The sequence below is a fragment of the Carcharodon carcharias genome, chromosome 28 (genome assembly GCF_017639515.1).
Source record: "Carcharodon carcharias isolate sCarCar2 chromosome 28, sCarCar2.pri, whole genome shotgun sequence".
In the NCBI taxonomy this organism is placed as follows: domain Eukaryota; kingdom Metazoa; phylum Chordata; class Chondrichthyes; order Lamniformes; family Lamnidae; genus Carcharodon; species Carcharodon carcharias.
Window position 1 is genome coordinate 27,937,809 of NC_054494.1, and position 24,915 is coordinate 27,962,723.

At 46.1% G+C, this 24,915-nt stretch overlaps 1 protein-coding gene across 8 annotated transcripts in view; it reads left to right on the forward strand.

Moving 5' to 3' along the window:
• The window catches only part of zmiz1a (zinc finger, MIZ-type containing 1a), a 411,800-nt gene that overhangs the window by 112,053 nt on the left and 274,832 nt on the right, over positions 1-24,915 (forward strand). For all 8 annotated transcript variants that reach the window (XM_041176087.1, XM_041176086.1, XM_041176089.1 and 5 more), the window contains exon 2: positions 4,402-4,630. The gene's annotated coding sequence lies outside the window, so the exon portion shown is untranslated. The remainder of the gene's footprint in view (positions 1-4,401; positions 4,631-24,915) is intronic.

Here is a 24,915-nt window from a genome sequence, read left to right on the forward strand (position 1 = left end):
TCTTAAAGGTGCAGCCCAGTAGCTAAGTCCTTTTAAAGGCACAGTTTGCTGTTGACTTAAGCCGCGTAGACCAGGAAGCATCAAAACACGATCTCTCTCTGGGCTAGTTAACCTCAGCCGGAGCAGCAGTGGAGTGATTTACCCACCCACCCCCACCCCCCCCCCCCCGGACCACCACCAGTCCCCCATCCCCCTGGCCAAATGGTGCATTGGCCCTCAGATTACTGACTTGTATTTAAACAATGCTGAGTTACTGGAGGTCAGTCATGTTAAGTGAGTTACGAGCAAGTACCTCAGGGGAAGAGGAAAGAATTCAAATTGGGGAGGGCCAGTGATGTGCTGGGGGGGCCGGAAGAAGGGATAGGAAAGGAAAACCCCCCTCATTCCTTCCCTCTGAGTTTTTAGGTGTGAATAATTTCCAGCGATTTTTGCAATCTTGTTTGAAATAAGAGAAATCGGAGTTGCTGTGGATATTTTTTTTTTAATGCTCCTGTGGCACCTTTAATGAGATCCAGATTGGATCTTGGCTTGTTATGGCTCACTCTGTTTATACGACCATTGAGCATCAGAGAGTTTAATTTTTCCGATGTGGATTTCACATTTCCAGGTGTGTAACTGCGATGTGTTTCTGTCCTCGGCTGGTGATGTGTCCAGAAGCTAAGGTTCTGAACTTCAGGAAATATCAGGGTCTAGTCATTGCTGCAAAGAATGTTGCAGCCATTTCATTCATTATTTACATGAATCTTTTAGTCTAATACCATACAGTGCTCTATAATATTCCTCTTTTTTTAAAGCGCTTGTCTACTTCCCACATTTATGCTTCAACAACATGTGGTGGAGAATTCTGCTTCCTGACCACCCTATTTAAGCATGTTCTTTGTTGTAACCTCTTCTTAATCCTCCTTGTGATGGTTTGAAATGTCTGTCCTCTTGCCCCAGTTTTGACAATGAAAGCAACGGATCGCTATTTCCCATTCTGCCATCTTCCATGGGTTCCACCAACTCAGCCCTTAACCCTTTCGGGTCGAGTGACAAAAGCCCAAGCTTCTCCGGTTTCTTAAATCACTAACTTTAAGCTCCACGTCCCTGGTGGTCGCTTTTTTTCTTTTTTGCCTCGTTTTTATTATCGAGCTCGAAACGGGGGCTGGGAAACGACACGCGGCACTCCAACTGTGGGTTTTGTGGTTCGGTTGAGACGTTAAACCCAGGCCCCGTCTGCCCCCTCAGGTGAACAATATGAGAACTTTCGAATAGGATCCAGCTGCGAGAGCGGTTATGCTGCTCTGCGTTAGGGGCCTGTGTTCAGTTGTAAATTCAGTGGCAGTCGGAGGTAGGGTCGGAGGTATCCTAGGAGGTTTTGTCACCTGATCTTCAACTGTCCTGGTCTGTCAAACGGCCATTTTTTTTTTTGTTAATAAGCGTCTCCAGTAATCTTTCCAACCGACTAACAAAAGTGTTCTAGGAAAACCTGCTCTTAATGCCCTGTGATTTTCCTCCTGGGATGTTAGTGAGCTATCCAAGAGTTTAAAGTTCCAATTCCTGGAAACTTCAGAACACCCCTGGAGAGATTGACTCGTGAGGTGCTTTAAATTTGAGATATTTTGTTGTATTTTCCCCAAACAATGGCCCCATTCACTAGCAAGGCCTGCTTGTTCCAGAGCCATCCATCCATTGGCTCTGCATCATTGGCTCAGGCTGGGGATTAAGTTGAGAGAGCCACAATAACCAAGCAAGCGATTGGAGGAGCAGGTTGATTCAGCTACACCTCTGCCGCTTGCTGTACCCAACCCCCATGTAGGGGAGGCGGTGGCGGAGTGGTATTGTCACTAGACTAGTAATCCAGGAACCCAGGGGTAATGCTCTGGGGACCTGGGTTCAAATCCCATCTCAGTAGGAATTACTGGAATTAAAAGTCTAATGATGACCATTGCCGATTGTCACTTAAAAAATACAGGTTCACTAATGTCCTTTAGGGGAGGAAATCTGCTGTCCTAACCTGGTCTGGCCTACATGTGACTCCAGACCCACAATGTGGTTAACCCTTAAATGCCCTCTGAGCAAGGGCAATTGGGGATGGGCAATAAATGCTGACCTAGCCAGCGACGCCCACATCCCATGAACGAATATGTAAAAAAAAAAATTCTACAAATGGCGAGTGGGTTCAAAACAAAAAGAGACCCTCTCTCAATCTTCTTCCCTGTGGACCCCCCCCCCCCCCCCCCCCCATATCTTGCCCTCCCTACTAGGCCATCAAAAAGAGGTCAGATGCCTACGAGGAACTGCCGAACCCTTTCAAATGGTGCGAGCTTCAAACTGCTTTTCAATTCGCAATAATGTTTCGGAAATGTGAAGTACACAACTGCTGAAAGCTGTTTGTTACCACTTTGGGGAATTATGTTATGGCTCCTTTACAGTTGCTTTGAGTGGGAGAGGATTAAATAGATCAGGGTATTTTGAAACATAATTAGAGAACAAGTTCATAGCAATGTAGCCAGACTGTTAAAAAAAAAGAATTCATATACACACGAATCAGATGGAAAGAATATAGAGTTTTAATACCAAATACAGGAGAAGTGTTTATCGGAGTGATTTGGTAATGTTTTTCAAATGTTGCCAGTGTGCAGCCTTGTCGGTTCTATCTGAGTTTCTGTAATTTCATTGAGTAGTGAGGGATGGGAATCTGTGTGTGTCTGTTAAGGTAGAGGGACTGTCAAAGCTGTAAGGAACAACATGTAGATAGCTAAACATGTGGAGTGACGCTCATGTCCCCACACAGATCGATTCTCCATCTCTACTGTTGGCCTCTCTGGGAGTGTAAAGATGAACCGCATCTGCCTGGCCCACTCCAGTCAGCCACAGGTCCCTTTGTTGGCCATGGGTGCACCAAACAACTGCTGGGCCGCTTTCCAAGAGCTTAGATAATGGTCGCCCACCTACCCATCAATGCAGCGCTGAGACTCTTAACAGCTGGTCCCAGAGCAGTATCACTGTCAGTGAAGCAGACCAATCCCTGTAATACAAACTTCCAGGGTTTCTGCTGGAGCATGTCGCTTGGAAAATTCTTTGGCTGCAACTGCAGTCTGGTGCATTCTAGCGTGCCCCTGCATGGTTGCCTTGTTGCATGACTGGGCTAGATGATTGCATTATCACAGTCAACCCACCCTCTAATAGCAAACCTCCCTGTTGTGGCCAGGTATTAAAGGATGAGGCTGAAGGCGAGTTCACAATATATTTCCCACTTCCCTCCCTTCCCCAGTACTTCCTGTGGTGCTTATAATCTTTGATGCATTTGCACAACAGGCTAATAATTTCAACACATCAATGCAACTGTGGGTGGAGTTTTCCTTTATTGATGTGGCGTGTTTTGAGAGTTTGTTCACTCCGACTAAAACTTTCCTGTGGTTTCACCCACCCACTTTTGTGTGCTATTAGAGCACGTTCCTTCCACAGTGTAATGGCAAGTCATTCTGCAATGGCAGCTGCACTCAGTCTTTCTGTAACATTGGATCCATGCTCCCTTTCTTACCTCTGGCTCTCGCCAGCTCCTCTCCTCTGCTTGCTTCCAATCGTGCCCCTCCCCCCACTCACTCTTGCCCGAGCCCCTCCTTCGTTCACTCACACCTGCACCCCCACCTCTGCTCACACTTGCTTGCACCCACTGGTTTCTCTCATTGGCCCAGCTTCTATCAGTCACTTGGGCTTGTCTGTTTTGTGCTCAGCCATGTCCTGCATGCAAATCCCCACTTACTGAGGCAGGGAGATCAGCCCATCCAGGAGGCAGCAGTTTGAGGGATATTGGCATTTATTCTTTCTCACTCATGTGATAGACACTCACCTCATTTGGAAACCTTCCAGCTACTGTTTGCATTAAAATGATCCACCCTTTTCCACTTTCCTGCTCTGAAGGTATTAACCCTATCCTGATGCAGTTACACAGATGTTTGCTATCCTAACGCTTGTGAAATGGCTATCCTTCAGTTATGTGGCTGAAGTAGAGGCACATTATTCGGGTATGGTGTGCATCACAATCAAGCATGGCCCTGACCTTGATGGTTGCTTACGTGCTAACCTTCCTGTGGTCAGGAGCGGTGTCCCCAACTTCTGCCAGGGAGATGAAGGAATATACTGACATGCTGGGCTCCCTGAGGGCAGCTGACACAACACAGGCCTGGGTCGTCTCCGCTGTGCCTGAGTTCAGCACCCGCTGTGCAATTCGGCAGGCTGCCCGATCCAAAATGTTGCCAAAAGTGAAACGGTTTGCAATTAATAACGCCGTAGAAATCAGCGGAAACTCCCAGACACTGAGCTCAAAAAGCAGTTGCCCCTAGTTATGAACAAGTAAGGGGAATGCCTTTATGTTTTGTCTTGCCAGCTGATTTTTTTTCTCCTCTTATCCATCAGGTGTACAACTCTCTCCATCCGGTGAGCACCGAAACAAACGCCGATGGTGGTGGCTGGTAGACCGAGCCAGTGCGACTAGGGGAGCCGTTAGATTAGAAGAGAAACCACGGTTTCGGTGTCCTGCAAGGCCCCTCCCTCTTGCTGTCACTCCAGCAACTCGTTGAGTGCCCGCCCGGTGCTGTGCGTTCCTTCGAACTCCCAGCCTGCTTGTGCCCCGTGCCTGCCCCCGGTAAGTGCCTCCTTTTTAAAATTTTCATCAATAGATCAGCATTGGACGTCCTGGATGCATTTCTCTCCCCACAACAACACCCCCTCTCCCCCACCCCACCCACCCCCTTTACTCTTTCTTTTTCTAAACTCTCCTATTCCTTACGACACAAAACAAGGTGAGGTGTAGCTCTGAAGCCTTCTTCACCACAAGGAATTCCATGGGCTCGGCAAGAGTGTTGGATTCCTGTTGTTGGGATTACAAGAAGGGAGCAATAAACGGAGCACTATTTAATGGAAAGTAATTACAGCTGTACTGTGTGTATCTTTTCTCCCGCATCCCAATGTATGTTCTTTGATCACTAATGGAATCAGCAACTCCAATTTACCACCTCAGGGACATGCCTGTCAACTCCGTGAACATGGACAAAAGAGCTGAATTCCAGAGGTGAGGTGAGAGCCCTTGACATCAGGCAGCATTTGACCGAGTGTGACATTAAGGAGCTTGAGTAGTATTCATATCAGTGCAACATGGTATGACTGTTGGGGGAAATGCCTCCACTGGCTAGAGTCATACCCAACACAAAGGAAGATGGTTGTGGTCATTGGAGGCCAATCATTTCAGTGCCAGGGCATCACTGCAGGAGTTCCTCAGGGTAGTGTCCTCGGACCAACCATCTTCAGCTGCTTCATCAATGACCTTCTCTCCGCCAAAAGGTCAGAAGTGGGGATGTTTGCTGATGATTGCACAATGTTCAGTACCACTCACAATCCCTCATATACTGAAGCAGTCCATGTCCAAATGCAATAAGACCTGTGCAACATTCAGGCTTGGGCTGGGAAGTAGCAAGCAACATTTGTGTTACACAAGTACCAGGCAATGACCATCTCCAACAAGAGAGAATCCAACCATCTCACCATGACATTCAATTTGTTACTATCATCAAATTCCTCCACCATCAGCACCCTATGCGGGGAGGGGACTGCAGTGGTGGGAGTTAGGGGAGGTAAACTAACGACTAGAAACTTAACTGAATTGGCCACAAATACTATAGCTTCAAGAGCAAGTCAGAGGTTGGGAATTCCGTTGTGAGTAACTTATCTCCTGACTTGTGTCACCAGGTAAGTCAGGAGTGTGATGGAATACTCCCTTCAAGTCACACATCATCCTGACTTAGTAATACATCATTCCTTCATTGTCACAGAGTCAGAATCCTGGAACCTCCTTCCTCTCCCCCTAACAGCACTGTGCCTGTACCTACACCACTTGAATTGCAGCCACTCAAGGAGGTGACTCACCAGCACCTCCCTGTGCAATTTTGGGGTTGTGCCAATTGGGTAGATGAGTCCAGCACTTGCTGCTAGCAGCATTGAATGACTCGGTTCACTGGCACTTTAAACAAAGTATGAATGTAATATGTTAGCATTATATCGGCCAAAATTATAATGACCATCTCCACCAAGAGAGAATCTAACCATCGCTCCTTGACATTCAATGGCATTACCATCACTGAATCCCCCACTCCCAACATCCTGGGGGTTACCATTGACCAGAAACTGAACTGGATGAGCCATTTAAATGCTATGGTTACAAAAGCAGGTCAGGGGCTAGGACTGGTGTGATGAGTAACTCACCTCCTGACTCCCCAAAGCCTGTCCACCATCTACAAGGCACAAGTCAGGAGTGTGATGGAATACTCCCCACTTGCCTGGACGAGTGTAGCTCCCACAACACTCAAGGAGCTCAACACCATTCAGGCCAAAGCAGCCCACTTGATTGGCTCCTGATCCTCAAACATTCACTCCGTCCACCACTGATGCACAGCAGCAGCAGTGTGTACCATCTACAAGATGCTCTGCAGGAGTTCACCAAGGCTCCTTAGACAGTACCTTCCAAACCCACGACCGCTACCACTTAGAAGGACAAGGGCAGCAGATACATGGGAACACGTAGATACATGGAAGTTCCCCTCCAAGCCACTCACCATCCTGAGTTGGAAATATATCGCCGTTCCTTCACTATCGCTGGGTCAAAATCCTGGAACTCCCTCCCTTACAGTGCTGTGGATGTACCTACACCGCATGGTCTGTAGCAGTTCAAGAAGGCAGCTCACCAGCACCTTCTCAAGGGCAGTTAGGGATGGGCAATAAATGCTGGACCAGCCAGTGACACCCATATCCCATGAATGAATTTTTTAAAACTGGGAAGAAGAGGTAACATAGTGGCTATGTTCACCATCCCAATGTTGCTTTTGAGAAATACTGGCAGCGTACGCCTTTACCTGAAAATGACTGATTTGCAGGGGTATGGGGACAAAAGCTAAGGTGTTAGAAGATTAAGTTGGTCAGCTCTTTCAAAGTGCTACCATAGTTACAACAGGCTGAATGGCCTCCTCCTGTGCTGTAAGATTCTAAATTGCAGGCGGATTTCAGATTGGTTTCGTGGGCCACCTATGGCCTCAGCTTCTGATTGGCCAGTCTTGTGCAGCTGGCAGTTGTTGCTGAGAGCCCATTTTAGTTCATGCATCCAAAATGACACCAAAGCTGCTTTGTTGCTGCATTCCACTGTTTAAATAATCATAGACATTTACGGCACAGGAGTTGGCCATTCAGCCCATCATGCCTGTGTCCACGCCCACCCAAAGACAACTATCTAGCCCAATTCCGCTTTCCAGCTCTAGGCCCGTAGCCCAATAGGTTATGGCACTTGAGGTCTTTGTCAAAGCACTTTTTAAATGTGAGAGGGTTTCTGCTTCTACCACTCTTACAAGCAATGATTTCCAGACCCCCACCCTCGGGAAGAAAAATTCTCCTCAGCCCCCCCTAATCCTGCTGACAATTACTTTGAACCTATTCCCCCTGGTATTGACCTCTCTGCAAAGGGAAAATTCGACCCTTCCTATCCACTCTTCTAGGCAACACCCCCCACTTATATTTTTTTCTTGTAAATTATATCTCCTCTCTGTGTTGCACTCCTGATAGCCAGTGAATGAAGGAAGAAACCAGAACCAGTCTTTACTTTGAAAAGATTTATTCTCAGATAGAAACATTGCAGGTAGATATCTCCTGACTCCACTCCAGTGTCAGTAAGTGTCTCTTTATATGTGCTGAAGTAACCATCCAATCAATACTCTCCACCTCTATGTACTTACCTCAATTGGTGCAGATAACACTCTGCTCCAAAGCTTCTTAAATGATTCCATAATTTTTGCCTCTCTACTGATCTCTCTGAGAATCCATTTCAAGTGTTGATCGATTTTGAGTGAAGAACTTCCTGATATCAGTCCTAAATGTGCCCTTTACTGGTTTGAACCCGTGTCCTGTTCTGATTTAAAGGAATTTTCTGGATTCACATTTTCCAGACCATTTGCTGCCATCTGTGCCTCCACCAGGTTGTCTCCCAGACTCTGCTTCTACAAGCTGAGAAAAAAAACCTTAAATCTCTCCAGTCCAAGCTCACAACACAAGACACCTGAAGAAAAACTGGCAGCACAGCACTTCCTCACGCAGACGGGCGCTCCTTTAAAACCAGTCCATTACTGGTGTTTTAACAGCGCTGTACATCTTCTTCTGGGATTTCCCCTGTCACTTTCCCCAGAGGCAGATCTTGAGTTGCTGCAAGGAATTTTAACATAACAAAATTCATGAGAGGAAGCATTTCAATTTGTATTATCCTACACGGAGTACAAACGTGTTCAGGTAACATTAACTAAGAAATGCACTGGTTATGGATATGTGGCTGTGGCACCTTTTCCAGTTTGTTTGTTAACTCCCAAGTTTAAGTAATGAATGGCGCAGTGAGATAGCAGAGGGATCCACAGAGTTCGTTGTCCAGCAAGTTTATTGCCTCTGGCAACCTACCCCTGTTTTGCTCTTTTATAATAAAAACACAAGATGCTGGAAATGCAGCCCCAGTCCATCAACATCTGGAAAGAGAACGGATGGAGTGTATTCGCTAAGTTATATTATTAAGTTTGCAAAGATATGACTTGGGGACCACATACAGCCACTGAGCCCAAGTGACTCGATCCTATTTATGTTGGTTGTTTAAATTGTGCTGGTTATCAAGTTAGGAGAAAGCAGCTTTTGTTGTCATTGCCAGAATGATGGCTAAATCTCGAAATGAGAATCATGGAAACGTACAGCACAGAAAGAGACCATTCGACCCGTCAGCAACTTGGCATTCATCTGAAGTTTAAATCCCCTTTTTTTAATATATGTGGCGTGCAAGAATTCTTGGATTGTACCTACATTGTTACGTTTCGGGAAAGGAAAGAAGAAAATTGGTGCGGCTAGGGTTGGGGTGTATGATGGACTCGGACTTTGCTCAGTGCTGAGCCATGAATTAAGATTTAAAGCAGCAAATGCTGCAAGTACTGAACAGGTCTGGCAGCACCCATGGGGAGAGAAAAACAGAGTTCATGTTTCAGGCCTGTGACCTTGCTGCCAGACCTGCCGAGTACTACCAGCGTTTTCTGTTTTTACTTCAGATTTTCAGCATCTGCAGTATTTTGCTTTCCGTTATTTGAGATACTTGTTTTAACGTGTAAGATAAGGTAAGTGAGAAGTTGGGGTGTGATTCAGCTGCAATTCAGTTCATTAAAGTCATTGCCTTTTATTTTCCATGTTTTCCTCCGTTCACATTTCTAATGGAAATTACCTATTGTAATCACGCCACAGTTACAGCTCCATCACTGGTGGGAGGGTATAACTACAGTGTGACAAGTTTACATGTTTGGATGCCATTGTAAATATGAAATGAGGTATGTAAAATTGAAGATGTCCGATTTTTAATATATATTAATGGATACAAGCACGCACAGCAGAATGTGGTGATTTACAGGAAAAGTAATTTGTTGAATGATGAGTGACTTTATAATTAGGTGCTCCTCTTTGAAGTAGCTCAGCCCACTGGCAGTTCAGTTTTCAAAGCCCTGCCAAGTGTCTTGTTTGTATTGTGAGCTGTGTGGGAATGAAGAGTTCAGATGTTTTTCATGTTCCAGTAACACAGTGTAGTAGAAGTGGATAAAGAGTGCACCACTGCTGTGGCGAGGGATGCCTGAGGTGCTGCACACTGCTCATCAACAGAGCTTCTGTCTGGGGAACGTTTGCAGAGTTTGGGAAGGATGGGTGGCATATTGTCGGGATGTGCAGTGTGGTACTGGGGCAGGCAGATTGAGACTGTGGAGCATTAACGGTGCAGAAGTCTTTTATTTTTATTCATTCACGGGATGTGGGCGTCGCTGGCTGGGCCCAGCATTTATTGCCCGCCCCTAACTGCGCTTGAGAAGGTGGTGGTGAGCTGCCTCCTTGAACCGCTGCAGTCCATGTGGAGTAGGTACACCCACAGTGCTGTGAGGGAGGGAGTTCCAGGATAGATCAGCTGACATCAGAGAGGCTGGCTAAGTTCTAGCTTATTTTCTTTCAGGGAAGTGGTTGTGGTGTTACATAATTCTATTCTGTCCCCACGAGGGTGAATGAAAACCGTAGCATCTTGCCGCAGAGGAGACTATTTGGCCCATCATGCCTCTGACAGCTCTTTGAAAGATCTATCCTATTAGCCCCCAAGCCCAGTTTCCACCCCCCACCCCCCCAATAATACCCTGCAAATTAGTTCTCTGAAAACATTAAACCCTCTTTCTTACTTTGAATACTCCTGGGTTAATTCTGCATGTCAGCTGCTAGCTCAGTTGCTTAAATCAAATGAGATTTAGCTCCAGAAACCGAAAGGAAAGTTGTGTGAAAAGCTTCTGAAGCCAGAAAGCATGGACAGGCAGTGGAGGAAAGGCCGGGTAACTGGGAATGTGACTGCCGAGCATAGTAACACTTCTGGGTTAATAGGGATCTTTGTATTAGTGCTCGTCAACTGAGATTTAGTGCCTCTCAGTAAAGAGGGTGCCAAACTCAATGGAACTGAGTGCAACTGACAAACTCACTCGTTGCGCAACCCTGTCTTGCTGTACCAATTTATCTTTGACCTTTCACAGGCATTTCCATTACAAAGTCAACACTGGCTGAGCAGCAAGACTTTGGAAGTGCCTTTCTCGGGCAGATGAGATCCTTATTTTGTTGTTCTGATTGTTACTTGGCTTCTCCTTCGGACAGTGTGAAACGGTGGGGGGGAGAATAGCACTCTGAGACAGAATAAATTTCTGTTTGGCATGTTGTGGGGAGCTCAGTAATATTGAAGCAAACTGGAGTTGAGTAGTTGGAAAGAAATGTCAGTCATTGGCAAGGGCCTTCAAGCCTGAGTGCAGGTTAGGATAAAGAGCCCTTGTAAAATGTAATATTAGTATAGAAGGCAGGGAGCTTAGTGTTCTCAGCAGCCTGAATCCCAGCTCTTCTGCCCCCTCCCACCCCCCCATCCCCATCCCCATCCCCCCCCCCACCTCTTCTCTTCAGAAACTATTTCTGCAATGAGGACAATTTGGAAAGAGACAGTATTCCTTTTGTTTTACTTGTACAGACTGGCTCTCAGTGCTCTGCAAGATGATATCTGGTACTTATAACAAAGGCAAGCTGTCTCTTCAGATGTCCACCAAATGTCCCTTTAAAACATCAACAATTTTTCCCTAAGGATCTGGGCCTGGCAATTAAGGATAGTGTGTGTACAGTGCCTCTTTGGAAGAGGCAATATCGGGGTGGGGTGGTGGGGGGTGGGGTGCGCGGGGGTGGAGGTGGGGGGGAGGCCTTTGTGAATAGGTCAAAGTTCATATTCCAGCTTTGGGTTGCCTTTCACATTTCAGTGGTTTTGACTTTTTGTTTCACTTTGCTCCAGATCTGTCCTTTTGAGCTGTAGATTCTTAAAACACAAACCAACTTTTGAAGCATAGTTCCTCTTGTATTACGGGAAAGGCAGCAGCCAATTTGCGCATAGCAAGCTCCCCCCCAACCCCCCAAAAAAAATATAAAGCAATGTGATGATGACTGGATAATCTTCTTTCAGTAATGGGCTGTTGAGGGATAAATTTTGACCAGAACTCACCTCTTCTCTGGGACCTTTTAGGCTCAGCTGAGAGCGCAGATGGAATTCACTGGGCCTTGCATTTGTCTCGTCCTCCGTCCACCCCACGTGGATCCCAATTCCCCTCCCCCAGCCTTTCTTTCTGAACCTTTCATGTGATAACTCCAGGCTGCCTGAGGCAGACCTATAGAAACTTGAAGGAATCCCTGGCTGAACAATGGAGCCTTTGAGTGACTGAATGCAGATTTGGATTCACCCAACCGTTCTGTCCTCTCAATTCAAAGCTAAAGGTGCTACTGCGGTGCCTATTCAGTGGGGATTTAACTCGAAACGTTTCTGCAATCTCTCCACATCTTTCCATTCGGTACCGGAATCCATTGATGTTTGCAGGCCCAGCTGTCTTTATGAGGGGGGTAAATCTCATTTCTGTATCTGAGATGTTGCCCACAGTTGGAATAGCCTTGCTGCTGTTGACGTTACACTACCTGTTGAATCTTTGTGGAGTTACTGTTAGTTTCCCTCGTTGCCACCTTATCACCCCCCTACCATGGTCGTTTAAAACAAAATATGAGAGCTAAAAACAAAAAAACTGCGGATGCTGGAAATCCAAAACAAAAACAGAATTACCTGGAAAAACTCAGCAGGTCTGGCAGCATCGGCGGAGAAGAAAAGAGTTGACGTTTCGAGTCCTCATGACCCTTCGACAGAACAATCTGGCCCAGCCAATTCCAGTTAGCTGCATCCTTAAGCTCCTGGAGTAAGTAAAACCAAAAAGGCTTGGTCCACTAGAAGCTGCACTTTTGCAGACATGTCAAAGCTTTAGGTTTAATTATCGCCCCCCCGCCCCCACCTCCCCACCCCCCACCCCCCCCCCCCCCCCCCCCCCCCCCCAAAAAAAGAGTGCTCACATCACTGTGTTTACAGGCTAAATTGTACAAACTTGTATTCCGCGTCAGAGCTTGTCCAGCTGCTGTGTCTGGTACGTTTGAACACCACGCATTCGTAGATAAGATAACAGATTGGAATGACTCCCTTTTCAAATGAACAAAACAGCTGGTTTGTGTAACAGGAACATAAGAACCCCTTGAGTTCAAAAACAAAAAAAAAGGAGAGAGAGAAAAAAAAACGGCCCAGAATTAAGTTTATTCCACTCGCCAGAAAAGTTCTATTGATGCCGGAATCTTGGAAATGACAGGGGAGGGGTGGGGGAGGGTCTTGGAGACGCTGTTTGCTTCTTGGTGGACTCTCCCTCCCTCCCCCACCAGAGGTAAAACACCTGATGTGTGTGGCTGGCAGGCTGCAAGTTAGCGGCGGTCTGTTGTGGAACCCTGGCACTGACTTGCCCGAGAACAACCTTGTCTGCTCAGTAAAATGGCTGTAATCATATTTCAGCTCCAGAAATAAATATACCATTGATTTACTGGCAGGCTTTGTTTCCTCAAATCCTTCCCCGGTGCTGAAAGCTGCTGTTGAATACAGTGAGAGCAGCATCTTCTCTTGGGCTAATTAGTTGGATAATTTAATGCTTTGCAGGCAGAGTCTGTTTCGATTCCATAACAGCCAGTATAATAATGGGTTGTATGCGATGACGAGAAATTTCAGTTCCCCCCGGTGTGAATTTCTCTGTAATGTCCTTTACATTAGCAGTCAGTACATGAACAGGCCATTACTGTTCATTTGGAAAATGCAGCGCAATTAATCTTGGACTCCTTTCCGAAGCCATCATCTGTTCAAACTGCCGGACAGTTCAAAGTGCTGATTTCAGGAGACTTTGGGTTAAAAGATTGAGAAATGGCTCAGCAAATTGATTGTGTTGGTAATTAATGAGCGTGTGCTTGATGTGAAATTTCATAAAATGCTCTTGTTTAATGAATACCAATCCAGCAGGCCCCAGGGACACATCCTGTAATGATGCATATTGAGGGGTTTGTATCTGGAATCTGCAAATATGTTAAGTGAAATACCAGGTTACTGCTACCCATCCACCAACCCAGCACTAACTGTACCCTGTCTCTCCACCTTGTCCTCCCCTGAACTGACTGCTCAAGTCCCAGTACGGCAGCTACTCTCTGGTACCTGGGGCTCTGGAGGCTGGGCTTGTTCTCATGTGGGGGAAGTCTTCCGGACTGAATATTGAATTCAACAACTTTAGGTCGTGAGCTCCCTCCCCCATCCCCACCCCCTTTCTGTTTCCCCCTTCCTTTTTTTTCCCCAATAAATTATAAAGATTTTTCTTTTCCCACCTATTTCCATTATATAAAAAAAAAACCCCCACTAGAGCTATACCTTGAGTGCCCTACCATCCATTCTTAATTAGCACATTCGTTTAGATAATATCACCAACTTTAACTTTAACACCTATGTGTTCTATTGTACTATTGTCGTTGACATCTTTTGATGATCTGCTTCTATCACTGCTTGTTTGTCCCTACAACCACACCCCCCCCCCCACCTCTCTCTCTCTATCTCTCCGCCCCCCACACACACACCTTAAACCAGCTTATATTTCAACTCTTTCTTGGACTCGAACTCAAGTTCTGTCGAAGGGTCATGAGGACTCGAAACGTCAACTCTTTTCTTCTCCGCCGATGCTGCCAGACCTGCTGAGTTTTTCCAGGTAATTCTGTTTTTGTTTTGTTCTCATGTGTTACCTGATGTGCCCAGGTAGACGGAGCAGGGCTCCTGAACATCTCACTGTCCTGTCTCATCCCTGCTACACCAAGGAAGCCGGTATACGTGCTGGTGCGGCAGCTTTGTTTCTGCCCGTTGGCAAATTCCCCAACATAAACCCCGTCCGCCGGGGTGACTCGACCCCACTGTGAAAGGTGGGGTAACTGTCCAGGCGATGCGGCAAACCCTGGTCACTCATCATTTTGCTGCTTACCTGGTGTGGCCATTGCCACCAATTTTGTCATCTGCCTTTTGCCATTTGAGCAGGTGCTACCCATGCCAACTCCATCCCACCTGACTCTCCCCACACCCAACTCCACCCCCCCCCCCCCATTTCAGACAGAAGACAACAGCTTTCCAGTAAAGAAAAATGACTTGCGTTTACACAACAATCTCGGCTCTCCCCCAAAGCTCTTTATAGCCGATTAAATACGTTGTCCAAGTGGCAATGCAGGCGATGTGGCAGCCAATATGTGCACAGCAAGATCCCACAATAACACTGAGATCAATGGTCGAATGGTCATCTTTTTGGTGGTGTTTGCAGGATAGCTGTTGGTGTGTGGGCATTAGGGAGGACTCCCTTGCGTTTGCATGAATAGTGCAGAGGGATCATTTACACTCACCCCTTCAGCACAAACAGGGTCTCAGTTTAATATCGCACTGGAAGCCTAAAGGCGAGAGTTGCCACTGAGTCACAGCAAAATCTTGTTGTGGTTTGGATATACCTCCCTATAACATGGCTTTAAAATCTCCTAGGATGTGGGTGTTGCTGGTTAGGCCAGCATTTATTGCCCATCCCTAATTGCCCCGAGAAGGTGGTGGTGAGCTGCCTTCTTGAACCGCTGCAGTCCAAGTGGTGTAGGTACACCCACAGTGCTGTTAGGAAGGGAGTTCCAGGATTTTGACCCAGCGTCAGGGGAGGGATAGTGATATATTTCTAATTCAGGATGGTGAGTGGATTGGAGGGGAACTTCCAGGTGGTGGTGTTCCCATCGATCTGCTGCCCTTATCCTTCCAGGTGGTGGAGGTCATGGGTTTGGAAGACGCTGTTGAAGGAGCTTGGTGAGTTCCTGCAGTGCATCTTGTAGATGGTACACACTGTGTGTCGGTGGTGGAGGGAGTGAATGTTTAAAATGGTGAATGGGATGTCGATCAAGCGGGCTGCTTTGTCCTGAATGGTGTTGAGCTTCTTGAGTGTTGTTGGAGTTGCACTCATCCAGGCATGTGGAGAGTATTCCATCACACTCCTGACTTGTGCCTTGTAGATGGTGGACAGGTTTTGGGGAGTCAGGAGATCAGTTACTCACTGCAGGATTCCCACCTTCTGACCTGCTCTTGTAGCCACAGTATTTATATGGCTGGTCTAGTTCAGTTTCTGATCAATGGTAACCCCTAGAGTGTTGATAGGGGAGGCTCAGCGATGGTAATACCATTGAATGTTAAGGGGAGATGGTTAGATTCTGTCCTGTTGGAGATGGTCGTTGCCTGGCACTTTGGTGAAAATGTTACCACTTAATCAGCCCAAGCCTGAATGTTGACCAGGCCTTGCTGCATTGGGACACGGGACAGCTTCAGTATGTGAAAAGTTGTGAATTTTGCTCCCATATCTCACATGATGGGTTGCATTTCCCAATTGGGGAAGGCTGTTACAGATCAGGCCTGTGGTATTGTGGCTGTGGTTGTAAAAGGTCTGGACTGCAGCTTGGACCTGTGTGCCCAGTGACTTGCCCCAGTCCCTGCAAAATTAGCTGCAGAGTGCCTACAGGAGTAGCTCTGAGTTAGCACTGATGCAGCCAGCAGCATAAAAAAAAATTTATAACAGGCCGACATGTCAGCATTTCAAGTGTCTGTTTTGGAAGAGGGACATGTTCTATTTTCGGACATGAGTTTTTATCTTCAAAGCGTGGCTCGTGGTTTAAATTGCTGTTCGTTTTTGTCATGTGTGCTTTTGACAGTAATCCACGGATTACTGTCACAAAGTTAGAAACCAGATTTTCTCTTTCTGAAGTGCAAAGCCTATTTCTGAAATAGTTTCAAAGAGATCAGCCTTGCCTTCACCATTGACAACCATGGGATGGGCAAAAGTGTCATTTCCTGTCGGCCATTTTGTTTTCCCCTCTCTTTATTTGAAGGGATTGGCTGAAGCCTCTCCACCCTTCCTTAAGGCGGAGGCAATATTTGAGAAATTTGACTTGGTCAGCCTAAAAGCTTTATCTTTCGTTGGCGATTTCCACCCCCCAGCCCTCCCACACCCTCTTCTGTCTGCTCCAGAAAATTCCTGCAATACTTGCTGGCGTAGAATTGCACATTTTGCCAGCCTCTTGCCAAAAGGTGTGGCAGTGAACTGTTTAACTGTGGAATGCATCATAGCCTGAGATGGAGATAGAGATGGAGATGACTGACCTCCAACAACCACAACCATTTTCCTTTGTGCTAGGTATGACTTCAACCAGTGTTGAGTTTTCCCCATATTCCCATTTATTCCAGTTTTGCTAGGGCTCCTTGATGCCACACTTGGTCAAATGCTCCTTGATGTCAAGGGCAGTCACTCTCACCTCACCTCATGAGTTTGAGAGTGACTGCCCTTGACATGAAGGCTGCATTTGACTGAGTATGGCATCAAGGAACCCTAGCAAAACTGGAATAAATGGGAATCAGGGGAAAAATCTCCTGGTTAGAGTCATACCTAGTACAATCGTACCATCTACAAGATGCACTGCAAGAATTCACCAAGGCTCCTTAGACAGCACCTTCCAAACCCATGACCGCTATCAACTAGAAGCACAAGGGCAGCAGATAGATGGGAACACCACCCTGGAAGTTCCCCTCCAAGCCAGTCACCACTCTGACTTGGAAATATATCACCGTTCCTTCACTGTTGCTGGGTCAAAATCTTGGAACTCCCTAATTAACAGCACTGTGGGTGTACCTACATCACATGGACTGCAGCGGTTCAAGAAGGCAGCTCACCACCACCTTCTCAAGGGCAACTAGGGATGGGCAATAAATGCTGACCCAGCCAGCGAAGCCCACATCCCGTGAATGAATAAAAAAAGCTAAGCTCAGCCCTGTCCTTGAAGAGTGTTTGCTGTGTTGCCATTAGGAGTAGAAAACTCTCAAATCTATTGGGACCTTAATGCTCTACCCTTTCCTACCCATGGGAAATGGGGCTTGTCTGTACATTGGCCTTTCCTACCATTACCCATTGAATCATTCTCTGTGAAGCACCTCCATTTTTAAAAAAATTCTCTCCTGGGATGTAGGTGTCACTGGCGAGGCCAGCATTTGTTGCTGATTCCTAATTGCCCTTGAGAAGGTGGTGGTGAGTCGTCTTCTTGAACTGCCACAGTCCATGTAGTGTAGGCACACCCACAGTGCTGTTAGGGAGGGAGTTCCAGGGTTTTGACCCAGTGACAGTGAAGGAACGGTGATATATTTCCAAAGCAAGATGGTTTGCAATTTTGTTAGTGATGATGTTCCCATAGACCTGTTGTGCTTTCCACAGATGGCTGTATGTGTGCTGCTGTGGCAACGGGGAGTGCCACAAATTAGGCCGATCAGCCTCCACTTCCTGTTGTCCTTTACGGGCTTCCTGTGGACTGAGGCTGTGCTCTGGGAGCAAAGTTTTGTCAACGTGACCCTTTTGTTTATTGAATGACTTTGTTTTGATTTTATGTTGCTGTAAGAGAATTTGTGCCTGATAGATAATTAGCTTGAGGTGCTGGTGGCCTGCTGCAGGGTTTCACCAGGTTCGCCAGAGAGAGAGAGTCAGTTTTATGGGATCAACACAACAGGGCAGGCGGCACTCGGCTGAAAGCCAACAGCAGGCGGGAGCAGCGTCTGGTGAGGAAGAGCTTGGTTAAGAAGAGGCACCATCCACCGACAGAAGACATTGACGTTTTGAAGAGGCCTCAGGGAAGAGTGATGTGAGCGGCTGATGAATCTGGTTTTCCCTCATTGATACAGGCATGGAACACCGTCATTGGAAAAGCAGCTGGAGCTGGGGGGAAGGCAGGGAACAGAAGCCCAGGCTGGAAAAGCGGAGATGGAAAGGCATTTTGGAGGCTTGCTTGATTACCTTTGGAAGTTGGGGAGCATTTTTTTGCACCACTTGTGCTCGGGAGATGAAACGCTGGGGTCCGTGATGGGATAGTTTGCACGTGATCTGTGGAAGGGACAGTGAATGGTCTCAGGAAACATTTCTCCTTCTACATTCTCCTGTATTCCCAAATATGCCCTTTTCCAGCTGACTCCATCCCTAAAAGTGGAAAACAAGAAGGAAATGCAATCCAGTCTAAACAGTCGACAGCTCATTATGTGGCATTCCATTGGGATGTGCCTGTGACTCTGAAATAAACAGTAATTAATAATCATCTTTCTTCTAAACTAACAATTTAAACCTTTAATTTCAAATCAGCTCAGGTACCTGAAGGCTCATTCCAGGTAGCCAGAGGCACAGAATTCCCCGCTTAGACTTCTTGACATTTCCAATTTGTTTTGTATCTCTCGAAAGATGATGAGATGAACCAAAGATTATTTATTTCCCCTCCAACACTTTTTGCTCTTGAGCAGCTGAAAGGGGAAAAAAAAAATAAACAAATTATGAGCTGCACGTTTAAAGATCAGAAACCTGATGGACTGGGTGAAAGATTTCCTTTTGTGTGTTGGTCATAAACCAATTTGTATGAATGGGTTTACGACTTAATTACATACACCCAAGCGACAGAAAATGTCTTCCATCGATAGTTGTTGAGATTTAAAACAGTCCCATTTTATCAGGTAATGTAGTTGAAACAGTGAGAGGTTTAATATAGACCATAAGACATAGGAGCAGAAATTAGGCCAGTCGGCCCATCGAGTCTGCTCCGCCATTCAATCGTGGCTGATGAGTTACTCAACCCCATTCTCCCGCCTTCTCCCTGTAACCTTTGATCCCCTTACCAATCAAGGACCTATCTATCTCGGTTTTAAATACACTCAATGACCTGGCCTCCACAGCCTTCTGTGGCAATGAATTCCATAGATTCACCACTCTCTGGCTAAAGAAGCTTCTCTTCATCTCTGTTCTAAAAGGTCTTCCCTTTACTCTGAGGCTGTGCCCTCGGGTCCTAGTTTCTCCTACCATTGGAATCATCTTCCCCACGTCCACTCTATCCAGGCCTTTCAATATTCTGTAAATTTCAATCCGATCCCCCCTCATCTTTCTAAACACTATCGAGTATAGACCCAGAGTCCTCAAACATTCCTCAAATATTAAGCCTTTCATTCCTGGGATTGTTCTTGTGAACCTCCTCTGGACCCCCTCCAGGGCCAGCACATCCTTCCTGAGATACGGGGCCCGAAATTGCTCACAATATTCTAAATGTGGTCTGACCAGAGCCTTATAAAGCCTTAGCAGCACATCCCTGCTTTTATATTCTAGTCCTCGCGAAATAAATGCCAACATTGCATTTGCCTTCCTAACTACCGACTCAACCTGCAAGTTAACCTTAAGAGAATCCTGGACTAGGACTCCCAAGTCCCTTTGCACTCCAGATTTCTGAATTCTCTCCCCATTTAGAAAATAGTCCATGCCTCTATTCTTCCTACCAAAGTACATGACCTCACACTTCCCCACATTGTATTCCATCTGCCACTTCCTTGCCCATTCTCCTAACCTGTCCAAATCCTTCTGCAGCCTCCCCACCTCCTCAATACTACCTGTCCCTCCACCTATCTTTGTATCATCTGCAAACTTAGCCAGGATGCCCTCAGTTCCTTCATCTAGATCATTAATGTATAAAGTGAAAAGTTGTGGTCTCAACACTGACCCCTGCGGAACTCCACTAGTCACCGGCCGCCATCCTGAGAAGGACCCCCTTATCCCTGCTTTCTGCCTCCTGCCAGACAGCCAAACTTCTATCCATGCTAGGACCTAGATGACAAGGTAGTTTGTGTCCGATTAACAATTCTTCTACAAACAAGCAGAAGCCATTTTTCCACCAGCCTCACCAGATTGTTCTGGGGAGTTATTATGAAATTAATACCGACCAGTTTGAACTGTTCTTTCCGACCCATGAAGATGTTTTTGAGTTTGGTTAATGTGCAGGACCTGTTGCGATGTTCTCATTGAAGTGATGCTGTCATAGGAGTGCCTGCCTCATTGAGTCAGCAATCGTGTTTACTGTTGGAAGTTCCCCTCCAAGTCACTCACCATCCTGACTTGGAAATATCTTGCCGTTCCTTCACTGTCACTGGGTCAAAATCCTGGAACTCCCTCCCTAACAGCACTGTGGGTGTACCTACACCACATGGACTGCAGTGGTTCAAGCAGGCAGCTCACCACCACCTTCTCAAGGGCAATTAGGGATGGGCAATAAACGCTGGCCCAGCCAGCGAAGCCCACATCCCCGTGAATGCGCGAATGAATAAAAACAAACTTTGATACTGAAGTAAAACTCTGACTCTCTGCCGTGGATGCTCAGGATGCTTCCGTTCTCACCTCACCATAACTTGGACTTTCACCAGTATGGTCAAGTTTTGAACCATCATTTTGAGAAGCAAGGTCATGCATTTCTGTAGCACCGTTCACAACCTCAATGCCCCAAAGTGCTTCACAGCCAATGAAATGCTTTTGCAAGTGTGGTCATTATTGTAATGTAGGAAATGTGACAGCAAATCTATGCCCAGATCCTGCAAACAGCAATGTGATAATGAGCAGATCATCTGTTTCTGATGTTGATTCAGGGACAAATATTGGCTGAAGCTCTCCTTTTTCTTTTTGAGCTTTCTGCTTGAAGGCAGTTCCTTGGTCTTTATTCACTGAACCACCACTAAATACCATGATTTCTTTTCTCTGGGGATGGCGAGGGGGCAGACCTTGAGCCTACCTCAGCCGGAATGGGGACCAGACCCGATCTGTTGGGGTTAATCTGATCCACGCACTAGCCGTCCAAACAACTGAGGTAACCAGACCCCAAAACTCCCCTATTCCTCCTTGAAATAGTGGGACCTCTGACTTTCCACCAAGGGAGCAGACGGAGCCTAAGTTTAGTGTCGTATCAAGTTACGGCACCTCTGACAGTGCGGCACAGCCTCGGTGCTGCACTGGAGTGCTGGGAATCATACTTTTGTCAAAAAATGAAAACTCCTCACCATCCCTTTAAACGAATAGCTCCAGCAATATGTGGAAGTGTTGTTTTCTGGGGGAAAAGGCAGTTAGTGCTTCTCAGGAATGCTGTGAGCTGTTGTTTCTGGCAAGGCTGCAAGGTAGGCAATGTTTGCTTAAAAATGACAATTTTTGAGGGGGGGGGTGGTGGCCGCGAGCTGAGTCTTTCTGGCACAAGGGCTGACCGGATGTTGTAATCTGGAATGCTGATTAAACAGCTCGTAACCTGGTGGGCCTGGGTTTGGGTTTAGGGAAGAGGCCACTGGCCATTGCAACTCAGCTGGCCAATAAAGGAGCAAACGGGAGGCAGCAGCCACAACAGTGTTTGGTCGTCACGTGCTTCTTGTGTGCTGACTGCTAGGGAGCTGGAATGTTTGTTGTGGTATTTCCTGAGACTCGGCATATGCAAGGTAGAATGCAGTGAGCAGCCTTTCGTTTGGGGGCTGGAGGAACACAGAGAACCTGCTGGGGGGAGAAGCTTGTTTGGCGCTCTGCTAATTGTCTGTATTGTTTAGCCAGTCACTATTAATTAAAATGGGAAGGAGCACGAGTCACAATATGAACTTTTACTTGTGCAATCTGTGAAAATTGGTGATTTGCGAATTTAATTGGTTTCTGCATTTCAGTACCGGTTAATTAGATTCAGTCCTGTTGGGAGTGCTTGTTTTTAGAGTGCTAGCAATCTTAATAAATGCCATAAATGTTTACCAGTCACAGTAATGCAGTGATAGAGTTGACTGGTGAAATTACTAATACGGGCCAGACACATTATTATTGCTAATCGCCAGCAAGGCAGTGCCAAATGTGTTATGTGACAAAATGTTGTGACTTCTGTAAATCTGCCCACTTTTTATCCCCTGTGCTGTTGATGCTTTAGTCCAACGATGAAGTTGACCTATTATTTATCCTTGCATTTCGCTCGTGCTTTTTTTCAAACACAGGTGAATCTCGAACCTTTTCACATCTTACTCGTGCACATGTGTGTTACTGGAGGTGGGGCTCCTGGTGTTCAGACATAACCAGCGGCTGGGTAGGTCTGGTAACAGATAATGCTTTCAGCAAGTTTTATTTTAGATTTTCCACTGGCTGCTCGATTCCTACTTTATTGGGAGCCAGCAGCATTGACTGGCATGTGCAGCAAGTGTAGGAGCAATGTTCAAAGTTTCTCTCGTCTAAGCCAAGTGCTTTGACTGTAAAACGAGGGCCAGATTAATATTCAAGTCCAACTCCCAAGAGTTGAGTACAAAATCTAGGCTGATGCTCCAGTGTAGTACCAAGGAAGTGCTGCGTTGTTGGGTCTGGCATCTTTCAGATGAGAAGTTATGCCAAGGCCCCATCTGCTAGTTTGGGTGGAGGTAAAAGGTTCCTTGGTGGCATGTAGAGGAGCAGGGGAGTTATCCCTAGTGTTCTGGCTAATACTTATTCCACAGTGCACATCACTAATCTGATCATTGTCACATCACTATTTATGGGAGTTTGCCGCGCGCAAGTTGGCTGCTGCATTCTCTGAATTACAACAAAGGTGTAGAGGTGATGTCGCTGGACCATTAACCCAGAGGCCCAGGCTATTGCTCTGGGGGACATGGGTTCAAATCCCACCACAGCAGCTAATGGAACTTAAATTTAATTAATAAAAGTCTGGTATTGAAAGCTAGTCTCCGTAATAGTGACCATGAGAATCTCATCGATTGTTCTTTAAAAAGAAAACCCATCTGGTTCACGAAAATCTGCCATCCTTTACAGGTCTGGCCTATATGTGACTCCATGGCAATGTGATTGACTCTTAACTGTCCTCCAAAAAGGCCTAGTAAGCCATTCAGAGGCAACAAATGCTGGCCTTATCGGTGATACTCACATTCTATGAAAGAATGAAAACAAACTTTTAGCTTGCACTAGAGGGAAAGTTTGAAGTTTGCCCTGTTGGACTGTCCCTGGAACTTTTTTAGTGTTACCTCTTGTCTTTACTTAGAAGGATTATTCAGTTGCCAATTAGTTTGTACTGAGTGAATCAATGACCTTGCTCTTCCATATCTGTATAGCCACCACCATCTGTACAAGCCTGCAGGATCTCTGCACTCCTCCAATTCTGGCCTCTTGTGGATACCAAATTTTAATAATTCCACAACTGGCAGCCATGTCTTCAGCTGCCTAGGCCCTAAGCTCCGGAATTCCCTCCCTAAACCTCTAAGCCTCTGTACCTCCTTTCTTGATACCCTGTAATACCTTTTAAGCATTTGATCACCTTAATTTCTCCTTATGCGGCTCAGTGTCGTATTACATTTCATAAGTGGCTTGAGATGTTTTACTATGTTAAAAGCGCTACATAAATGCAAGATGTTGTTGTTTGGCACTTTGAGTCTTCAAGATTTGCAAAGGGCTGATGTGAAGTGTGGTTAGTACATTAACATGGTAGGTTTCATTGTAAGACCTGTGCTAATCTCACTGAAGAGTGAAGGCAAATAAAGAACATAGAGGAACTGCCGAGCTGGGTGCATGGAAAAGTGATCCTTCCAGGCCAGTAAAGGAGCCTTCCCTGGACGATTATAAAAATCATCAAGAAGAATCCCATCTCTGCATTCTGGGATTTGACTTGTCCTTGATTACGATCCCTGATGGAAGTTGTGTTCAGAGCTAATAATAAAGGTCTGGCCTGAGGAGCATAAATAAAAATCCTTTACTCCAGAAGGAACTGAATGATGGAGCATCAGTTGATGATGATTCTTCGAACTGCTCTTCCATTAATTGCTGCTAATCCTTTTGAAAATAAAGCTCAGCCATCTGAAACCACTCACTGTTTATTGGTTGTCGATCTTGCAGATGAAATGAATTCCATTACTATTGCTATTGCATTTTCTAAGGGCTAATAAATCTTCTCTAATTCTATTGTTTGTGTGAGTATGAACCTCGAGTGTATCAGTTTCCAGAATTCTCTCGCTGCAAATCCACACCTTGGATGTCTGAGTGCTACCACTGAGCCAGGCTGAATGTTTAATATATAAAAATGAAAGATTTGCATTCACACAACCTCTGGTCTTCCCAAAGTATTTCGCAACCAATGAAGAACTCCTGAATTGTAGCTGTCGTTGTAATGTAGGAAGTACAGCAACCAATCTGTGCACAGCAAGACCCTACAAACAGCAACATGTCAGTGACCAGATCATCATCTGTTTTCATGATGTTGGTTGAGGGATCAAAAAGCCCAGGGCACTGAGGAGAGCTCCTTTTTGAAATGGTGCCGTGGGATCTTTTACACTTGAAAGAGCCGACAGAGTCTCTGTCTGAACTCATTCAAAAAAAAAAGGCACCTCTGACAGCGTAGCACTCCCTCAGTATGGTACTGGAAATTCAGCCTGGGGTCTGTGCTCAACTCTCTACAGTGCTTCACAACCCATTCTGACTCAGAAGCAAGACTGAGCCAGAGCTGACACTGGTGCCTTACTCGTTTCTGATACATACAATTCAGTGAACTTTTGCTGCGTGATGGTTTTAGGAGCTTACCATCCTCTGACAATCTTTGAGAATTAAA